Source organism: Pieris napi, chromosome Z (genome assembly GCF_905475465.1).
Source record: "Pieris napi chromosome Z, ilPieNapi1.2, whole genome shotgun sequence".
Lineage (NCBI taxonomy): Eukaryota > Metazoa > Arthropoda > Insecta > Lepidoptera > Pieridae > Pieris > Pieris napi.
The window spans coordinates 11855759-11864766 of record NC_062259.1 but is presented as its reverse complement, the minus strand read 5'-3'; the positions used below and the strand labels follow the sequence as shown (position 1 = coordinate 11864766).

At 33.3% G+C, this 9008-nt stretch overlaps 1 long non-coding RNA gene across 1 annotated transcript; it reads left to right on the top strand.

Annotated features, from left to right (window-relative positions):
- The first annotated feature begins 1705 nt into the window (after positions 1–1705).
- Positions 1706–2741, top strand: LOC125062455. Its single transcript, XR_007119269.1, has 2 exons — positions 1706–2127; positions 2214–2741. It is a non-coding gene; the product is annotated as an uncharacterized LOC125062455 (long non-coding RNA).
- The last annotated feature ends 6267 nt before the right edge of the window (positions 2742–9008 follow it).

The following is a 9008-nucleotide window of genomic DNA, read 5'->3' as shown; positions in this document are numbered from 1 at the left end:
GTCAAGACATATTTCGTGGCAAATCGCTTTGCCTACAATTATGACTCTGTGACTTTACTAATAACTTTTGAATTTTGGCTTTATGATAAAAGATGGCGGCCGGGGAACAAGGGCGCCAACCCCACAAACTTGGGTTTAAGCTTGTATTGACCCCCCCTATATATTCCATAAATAAGTTTGCCAAATGTTCAGTTTGGCCCTCCAATTGTAACATTTCAATGGACTATAGGTAAATTCGCGGTAATTGACAGCATTGCTAGTCACTTATATTAAATTGTTATCAGTCAAATTGTCTATCGCTGCGAATGAGTTATGTAAATAAAGTATATTGTGTTTATTCGCGTGAATCAAAGAAATCTGCTGCTTAATAAAAATACGGAACAATAATGGGTAATGTTAGCAGCGGAATGGTATAAACTCACCGTATAGCAGCATTCAACACCCAAATGTTTCTGGGCTGGACAAAGTACGCCTCGTAGTTGACTTAAATCCTTTGGGTCACAGTCCTGAATTGGTAAACAGACGCCACCTTGCCGAACGCACGCCTCTTCTAATTCGATCACTATTGGAAAAATGACAATTAATTTAATAAATATTCTGATCAAATTAAATTGTTTACTGCTTCGATGTACCGATGGGCCTTGACATACGAACTGATTATATGAATTGTTTTTCAAGGGCCTTGAGATAAAATTTTACGATTAACTTAGGCTACTTACATACTAGTCTTGAGTAATATAAAAAATGCTTACTTATTTTTTTTAATAAGTTATATTATGTTGACTTAATTTTCTACAATACTAGTCTATCTTAAACTAAGGTAATGTTCATTAGCAGTGTTAGTGTTAGATAATGTTTTGACACTATGTTCGTGTTTCCGAGATACGGCAATTGCATATTTATTTATTACACTAGGTTTATTAGGTCAAAAGGTTTAGGTTTCTCTTACTTCTTAAACCTAAAAGTTTTTGTCATACGAAATAATAAATGATTTTTTTTTCTTTAAGAGAGCAAGAAGTCACAGTATTTAAGTAATAACAATATTTACGTAACTGTTATTACGTAAGTGTTGAGGGTAGAACGATTTTTTTTAGTTTTTATGCATATACCAATTCAATTTTATTTCTAACTAAATGTTTATTGATGACATTCATAATAATTGTTAATTAGATAACGCTTATTTAACACCACAGCACAAGAAAAATACAAAGTATTTCACTAGGACTTTTAATGCTTATATATTAATACAATGTAAATAACTGATATTTTTAATAGAATCGAATGTGAGTGAAATGTAGGAAGAAAATAGCTTAGGAAGTCTGTCTTTTAAAGTTCTATTGTAAGTAGCAAACAGTTCGTATTGACTTTCAATGAAGGCCTTGTAGTTCACGCTAGATAAGTAATATCGCAATGACATTAGAATACTATAATGTTTATTAATAGATAATTAATACTTATTAACGGTTTAATTCAAATTAATATAGTTTTCCTCAATAGTCTATACAGCATATTGTTTTGCTCCGCATTTTACTGTTACTTGGCTATCGGGGTGCTTTAAATAATAGAGGATTTTATTTTTTAGGAGACCACTCGCGTATAACAATAGAATATAAGCGAAATAATTGCTATGTAGCGAATAATGCAATGTAACAGTTGAAGAGAGAGCCTACGTCTGGCTATACTCTCGGGGCGTAACTGCGACGATTTAGGGCCAGTTTTTTGATCCGTAGTAAAAAATGGTTTTACCATTTGTTACATTAACTATAGTCAAATGAATAACCATTGGTAAAATCGTAAATGCGTTTTTCAATGCCTTTTTTAACTATAGTTAAAATTAACAATTTGTCAATTTGTTGCCAGTGCAATGAGCAATGACATCCCAAAAAATGTGGTTCTTTTTTGTGGGGAACATTTATTTTGTATGACAACACTAGACATATTGAGTGAATGAAATCCATTTTTGCCATCTTCATTCGTTATTTGCGCTTTGAAAGTGTCAACTGTCAAATTAATCTAAATAACACGATATAAATAAAGTTGTTTTTCTGTTTTTTAATACGGTTTACACCTTTTACGATACTTAAATATATAAATAACGATGTCCGCAAACAGCCAACGGTCAAATAAGTAAGTAAAAACATATTTTCGTGTTATTTATTCCGGTTTATCTTGTGTTTCGTAATAGAAAGTAATACATTTATGTTTTGTTAAAGGGACCATACTGCTAACTTCGCCAAAAAAGAAACTGCCAAACTGGTGATGCTTCTCAAGGATTACACAGTCGTAACCTGCAAACAACTGATCACTGCAGCAATCTACAAAAAGATGCAGCTTGGAAATCTCTGTGACGTTTTCAACTCAGATGGGTCTAGACACCGAAGTGTTAAATTTAATATACATTTAATGAAGGTGTAGGCACATTTTTATATTTATTCTTGTATAGCTGTGTCCTACAACAAAAGGAAATTTTTTTTTAACCCTTTGAAAACAAGGAAGCGGATTATGATCCACACGGATAAAAAAAATTGAGTTTTTGAAACAAAGACAAATAAGAGAGGATGATTTGTTCAATTATGCTAAGGAAGAGCATCAAAAACATTTGCTGCACCAATGAGAGGCCCACCAAAATGCATACTGCATAAAGAGGAGGTGCACCAAAAAGTGATGCAGCAGATGGAAGAAAGGCACAATAAGTATATGTAGCAGCAAAAAGAGTTGCATCAAATTGAGGTGAAATGCAAGAAGGAACAATTAGAAAATATTTAATTGCTACTTTAGGGTTTCATGTAAATTTTGTAATGTTTTTTTAATAAAAATGGTTTGTATTTAAGTTATAATTAAACAGTTTATTAATCAAGTCACATGTTTTATTTATAAATTCTTGTAATAAAGTAGGTAGATGCTAACTCACAAATGTAATAAAAGCCCTAAAGAATATCATAGGTCCCTAACTAATGTGTAGCTGTAGTTTTTAGTATAAGTACATACTTGTATATACTTATAATAATTATAAGTTAATATTATTAGTAATATATAAATAATATTAACTCTAATTCATTATGTATTTTATTGCCTATAATATTAACTTATAATAATTATAAGTTAATATTATAGGCAATAAAACACATAATGAATTAGTGATATACTTAATTGTATACTGCTGCGGTTCTGTAGCTAGTAATGAAGCAAAATAGGTTTGTATGAGCTGCTGTCTATATATACTCTTGTTCTTGTATTTTATTTAATTATAATAATTAAAAGTTAATATTATAGGCAATAAAACACATAATGAATTAGTAATATACTTAATTGTATACTGCTGCGGTTCTGTAGCTAGTAATGAAGCAAAATAGGTTTGTATGAGCTGCTGTCTATATATACTCTTGTTCTTGTATTTTATTTAATTATAATAATTATAAGTTAATATTATAGGCAATAAAACACATAATGAATTAGTAATATACTTAATTGTATACTGCTGCGGTTCTGTAGCTAGTAATGAAGCAAAATAGGTTTGTATGAGCTGCTGTCTATATATACTCTTGTTCTTGTATTTTATTTAATTATAATAATTATAAGTTAATATTATAGGCAATAAAACACATAATGAATTAGTAATATACTTAATTGTATACTGCTGCGGTTCTGTAGCTAGTAATGAAGCAAAATAGGTTTGTATGAGCTGCTGTCTATATATACTCTTGTTCATTGGCAGTTTAAGATCATTCCCAATTTCAGTAACAATCCAGAGCACTGTTCCCTTCGATAGGGGGTAACAGTGACAAAAATCTACATCATCCCAGGTTTCTAATGGCGGATGACATTGCCTAAATATTTTTGGTCACTCATTAACACATTCTCATATAATATTATCGTCTTCTTCATCGTCTCATTAATTAAAGTATCTCAATATGTCTAAATTCATCATTAGATAGTAATAAACGTATTTATCATAGTTTGATTTCTGTGACAAACAGCTGTTACTATATAAATTACCAGCGGCCATCTTTTTAACCCTCCGATACTGAGTAGTTAACTTTTTTGACAAATGGTTAGATATTTTACCATTGGATGCTGTTACCACGGATCAAAAAACGCATTTTGCTGATATTTAACTATTAGTAAGGATTTTTAACCAATAGTTGAGTTAACTACGGATCAAAAAACCGACCCTTAGGAAATCGCCACGCTTATAAAACTAAGAAAGCGTGAATGAGCATAATTTACACCCTTGGCTCGTCGGTCCTGTTCCATTAATTCGATCTTGAAGTGCGTTTAACCTCTTAAAAACAGCTTACTTGTTAATTATGTAGTTGGTAAAAAACAAATTAAAAATTGATCTTTCTACGATAGTATCGACTTCTAATGCCGTGTTAGAGCGCGCAGCTCGTTTGCTGACTTTCGCGTGCGTTTCGATGCGCTGTTGCGAAGAAGGCTTGCTGAAGGCACGCGTCTGAAGGGTTGTCTGCCTATGAATTATTAAAACTATTCCACAATTCCAGATTGTGCTTATCGACCTAACCCAAACCTCTACAGTGTTTAGACTAAAGCAAGAAATATAGTAGTCATTTTCTATTTACGAAAATCGGATATTGAAAAAGAAAATTGCGTTTTATAAACAAAATGTACGTATCCAATTTCCACTCTAGAAATTGCCATAATATGTACTGTGTTACTGATTAAAGAAAATAGAAAATACAGCTATGCTTTATGAGGCGCAAACTAGCTAGTTGTGGTCTCTGGTAGATTGAGCAGCGCTGTAGAACAGTCTGCTCCTCAGTATAATGCTGAGCCAGGGCCAATTACAGCCACAGCACACACGCATTACACACTTAAACGTAACTTCTTTCAAAGAAAAAAAAAATGTTATCTCTATTTTTTTCTTTGATTATTGTATTTTGTATGTTTCTGTTGTGATTTTATTAATAATTGTTATGTCTATGCTTTATGTACTCTTGCCAGAAAAATCATAAAATTGAATATTGAAAAATCTAATAATTGACAACATACTAACTTTAATTATTAATCCTTATAAACTATTTTGAATAAATTTTGAAAATGGACACTGCAAAATTTAATATACATATATGTTTCATACACACCTATATAATATAATATATATGAACGGAATTTTTTTCATTCCTCACTAAAAGCGATCAGGTTCAGTTGTCTACTAATGCTAAATTATTATTTCTCCAAAACCAAGGACGTGCCAAACTACTGAGGGAGTTTTAATACTGCTTGATAATTAACTTTTTTTCAAAACTGAAGTAATTGAATAAAATTTCAGAATTTCAATACTTAATTGAATAAAAAAGTGTAGTTTTTGGAAAATAAAATCGTTCCATTATCACTTAGACTAATTCGGAAAACCTAAATCGATCCAATAGACTATTTGATAAGATTTTAAAATCCATTTAAGATTATTGTGACTAAAGAACCTATACAAATTGTTATTCCGTTAAATATTTAAGAATAAAAACGTTCGCTCATTATATATCTAATTCGCAAGGCGTGTAATTTTTCTACTTACACTGTACTGGAGATGACGCTCTTTTGATAGCTGGAATGGCTCCCAGGCTCATAAAAAATGTGAAGATAATCACTAACTTCAGCATGATTCGTATCACTGGTTCACTGGGTCAAATACAAGTAACATCTGAGCTCAAGACCGCCGTTTCACACTATTTATACGTTGATAAACAACGCTTTTATATAATAGCACGAGAAATCGAGTTTTGTTATTGTGTTAAGTAGATATAATTACGTACGAATTGCATGTGTTATATTTTTTGTGATACGTGTCAAATATTTAAAATATACTAGGTATAAAGAAAACATTTCATATAATTTTATTACTCGTGGACAAAAAAATGAAAAGAAAACAAAAAAAAATAGATGAAAACAATCCTTGATCATGCTAAAATTTCAGCTCGATCTGTGCAGAATATTTTGAGTTTTTGAAGCGTATACAAACCAACATAACATTTATATATATGTAGATTTTATGGTGCGCTTTTTGTTAAGCACACAAATTATTTTCATTTCTCATACTATGTAGAAACATCGCTCAAATTGTTGAGGGATTGTACACTATTAACATAATGTTATGTATATTGTATATAGGCATTGGTGTTTATATGCTATTGCGTAGGTATATATATATATTATGTGTGATCGATCAACACTCATATGTCATGTGTTTTAGGGTAAGATTTAAATGGTAGATTTAGCGTAAAATACGAAGTTACGAACTTCGTATTTACGCAGAAATATTTTGATGTTCGCGCATCTCAGTACATTTTGTATAGAAGTCATTTTAGTGAGGTGCTATAGGTCATATAGCTACGAGCTAATTTACATCTGGTTACATATATATGTTAAGCAGGTTTCGAAGAGCAATGTTGACGTTGTGAATTGCGCGTGCGACTTTCATCCCTGGGGCTGTATGGACTTCCTATGTGCGCAATTAACAGTCGCTCGTACGGCGAAGCAAAACATCGTGAGGAAACCGGCTTCCCTTGCCAAAAAGTCGACGGTGGGTCAGGCACAGGAGACTGATCACCTACTTTCCTATTATATTAATTGATCACGAAACATATAATGAAATCTGAGGCCCAGACCTTAAAGGTTGTAGTGCCATGGGTTTCATATGTATGTTGTAATTGTGTATGTAACATGAGAAAATTCGTGTCATAGGATTAAACTTTAATAATAATTTTTAACATCTTTACTTAAAGAATATTTTTATGAATTTTAAAACATTTATCGGACGACGGAAGGTATTTTTTTATTATTACCTTCAAAACTACAACTAAAGAAGAATATTGTCATACACTATTGTCTCCTGTCATTACAAGATGATTTTGTTCTGGTAACAGACTAATATTGTAAACTTCCTTCCAGTTTTAAAGTCGGTAAAATAGCCGCGTCCTTATCACAAGTAGTACGAAATTGTTTTTCAAAATTTTACGACGAACATAAGGTCAAACTACAATGAGATATCATATATCAAGGTCGAGAACTATTATTCACTTACCCTTATTCGTAATTCACTTCTTTTTTAATAGAACAAACGAGCAGGACGCTTACCAGATTTTCAGTGATACCGCTACAAATGGACGTGCTGCCATGCCAAGGAGTTCGCGAGTGCGTTGGCGGCCTTTTAAGAATTGGTACTCTCATTTTCTTAAGTTTTTGAGCGCAGAGTTGCCCTCCTCAGAATACGAAGGCTATGCTGAATATTCCGATTGTGGACTTCTACAGTGGGTGCGTGTGGTACCCTTGGGGTAGACTGGTATAGCTCCAGGAATCTAACTCACCGCACGAAACGCAAGTACAATAAGATGAATCTATTGCAACACCGGTTTTCTATGAGACAGTGGTACTGTCCCGGTCGTGTCGGCCCATTTGGCTGAAGACTGATTGTGCTGGTGAAATAACCACTCTCAAGTTATTTCACCAGTGGGCGATGGCAAGATGGTGTCTCATCTGTCCCTATGACATATCATCGTAAACCAAGTTTTACAAGTGTCAATTATCATTCTTTAATTACACATACACATATAGGTACTATATGTCGATCCAGTTAACCAGGCGAATCTTAATTACCATTCTACGTCATCGTCGATTCGGCTAATCTGTGATAGCTATGGGAGCTGGCGAGCAAAATATCGATATGATTTGTTCATGCGGTAGACTTATTAATAGCGATAATTATACGATAAGGAATATTAAGGACGTCATAATGGTAGCGCTGCGTTAGTAATTAACAGCCCATTAAAAATGTAAAAAAATCAGGTCAAAACGAAGCCATCTGGTGGCGAAACGGAGTTCGCCGAGTTTGCTAGTTGCTTATAAAAAAACATAAAAGACAGACACCTAGGCCACTGATATTCCGGGAGCAGATGTAATGATGATAATGTTTTATCAAAAAATATTGCGTAGTAAAACACTTATACATAAGTACAAGTTAATAACACTATATTTTTACACTCTCAAGTAGCTTACTTCACCAGGTGCCCACTGAAGTATTTACGAACCAATTTGACTTAGGGTCCTTCAAGAAAAGTGAGTACCAATTCTTGAAAGGCAGACAACGCACTCGCGAGCCCTCTGTCATTGAGAGTGTCCATATTAAGGGAGCGTTCAAGTATTACGTAACGGGTTTCCTTTTGTTAAACGTTACGATGCGAGGCGGATCGAAATACGCGTTATTGTTAATATTGAAATTAAAATTAAAGAGTCACTGGGTGGGTGGTTATGAAACGTTTTACTATTGGGTACAGAAAAACGTTATGGCGCGTTACATGGGGGGGGGGGGGCAATAATTGCGTGACATAATTGAACGCTCCCTAACATTATCCGTTTGCCCCGTTATATATAAAAAAAGCGCTGTTCGAAAGAGACGAAATGTAATAAAACTGATTTTGCTTTTAAGAAGGAGATATTTTACTATATTTAAAATACTACTTAAATGCGTCATATAAACGTCTCTCCCATATCCGGCCTCAATAACAACTCAAGGTCCGAAAGTATTAATAACAAAAATATTTCCTGGAACGATACATATCACGGCTCCATCACTCGAACTTTGTTTATATATCGCAGAAACTCGCACGATAGGGTTTTAAATGTTTTTCTTCAAATACCGAATTTTATGACGAACGTTGAGGTCACACGATCATTAGGTCAGGCGATATGATATACCCTTGATTTACCCAACATAAAGGTCAAGATCGAACTATATACCCAGCTTGTAGCTTTGTAGCATACTCCTTGTGGTTAAACGTGCGAATCTCAGTACTGTAGCTGTTTTCTTTGTGCGCTTTCACTTTGTACGGTGAAGGAAATTATGATGACACTGGAATGTCGTAGACACTAAAGTTGTCACAGCAGAGGCGATCTTTACGTCAATTCGATAGTTTCAGGATTTTTATTTACAGTTTTATTCGCTTACTTTACATTATATAAAACATACGTGTTCCTGTATGGAGCAGAAACGTGGG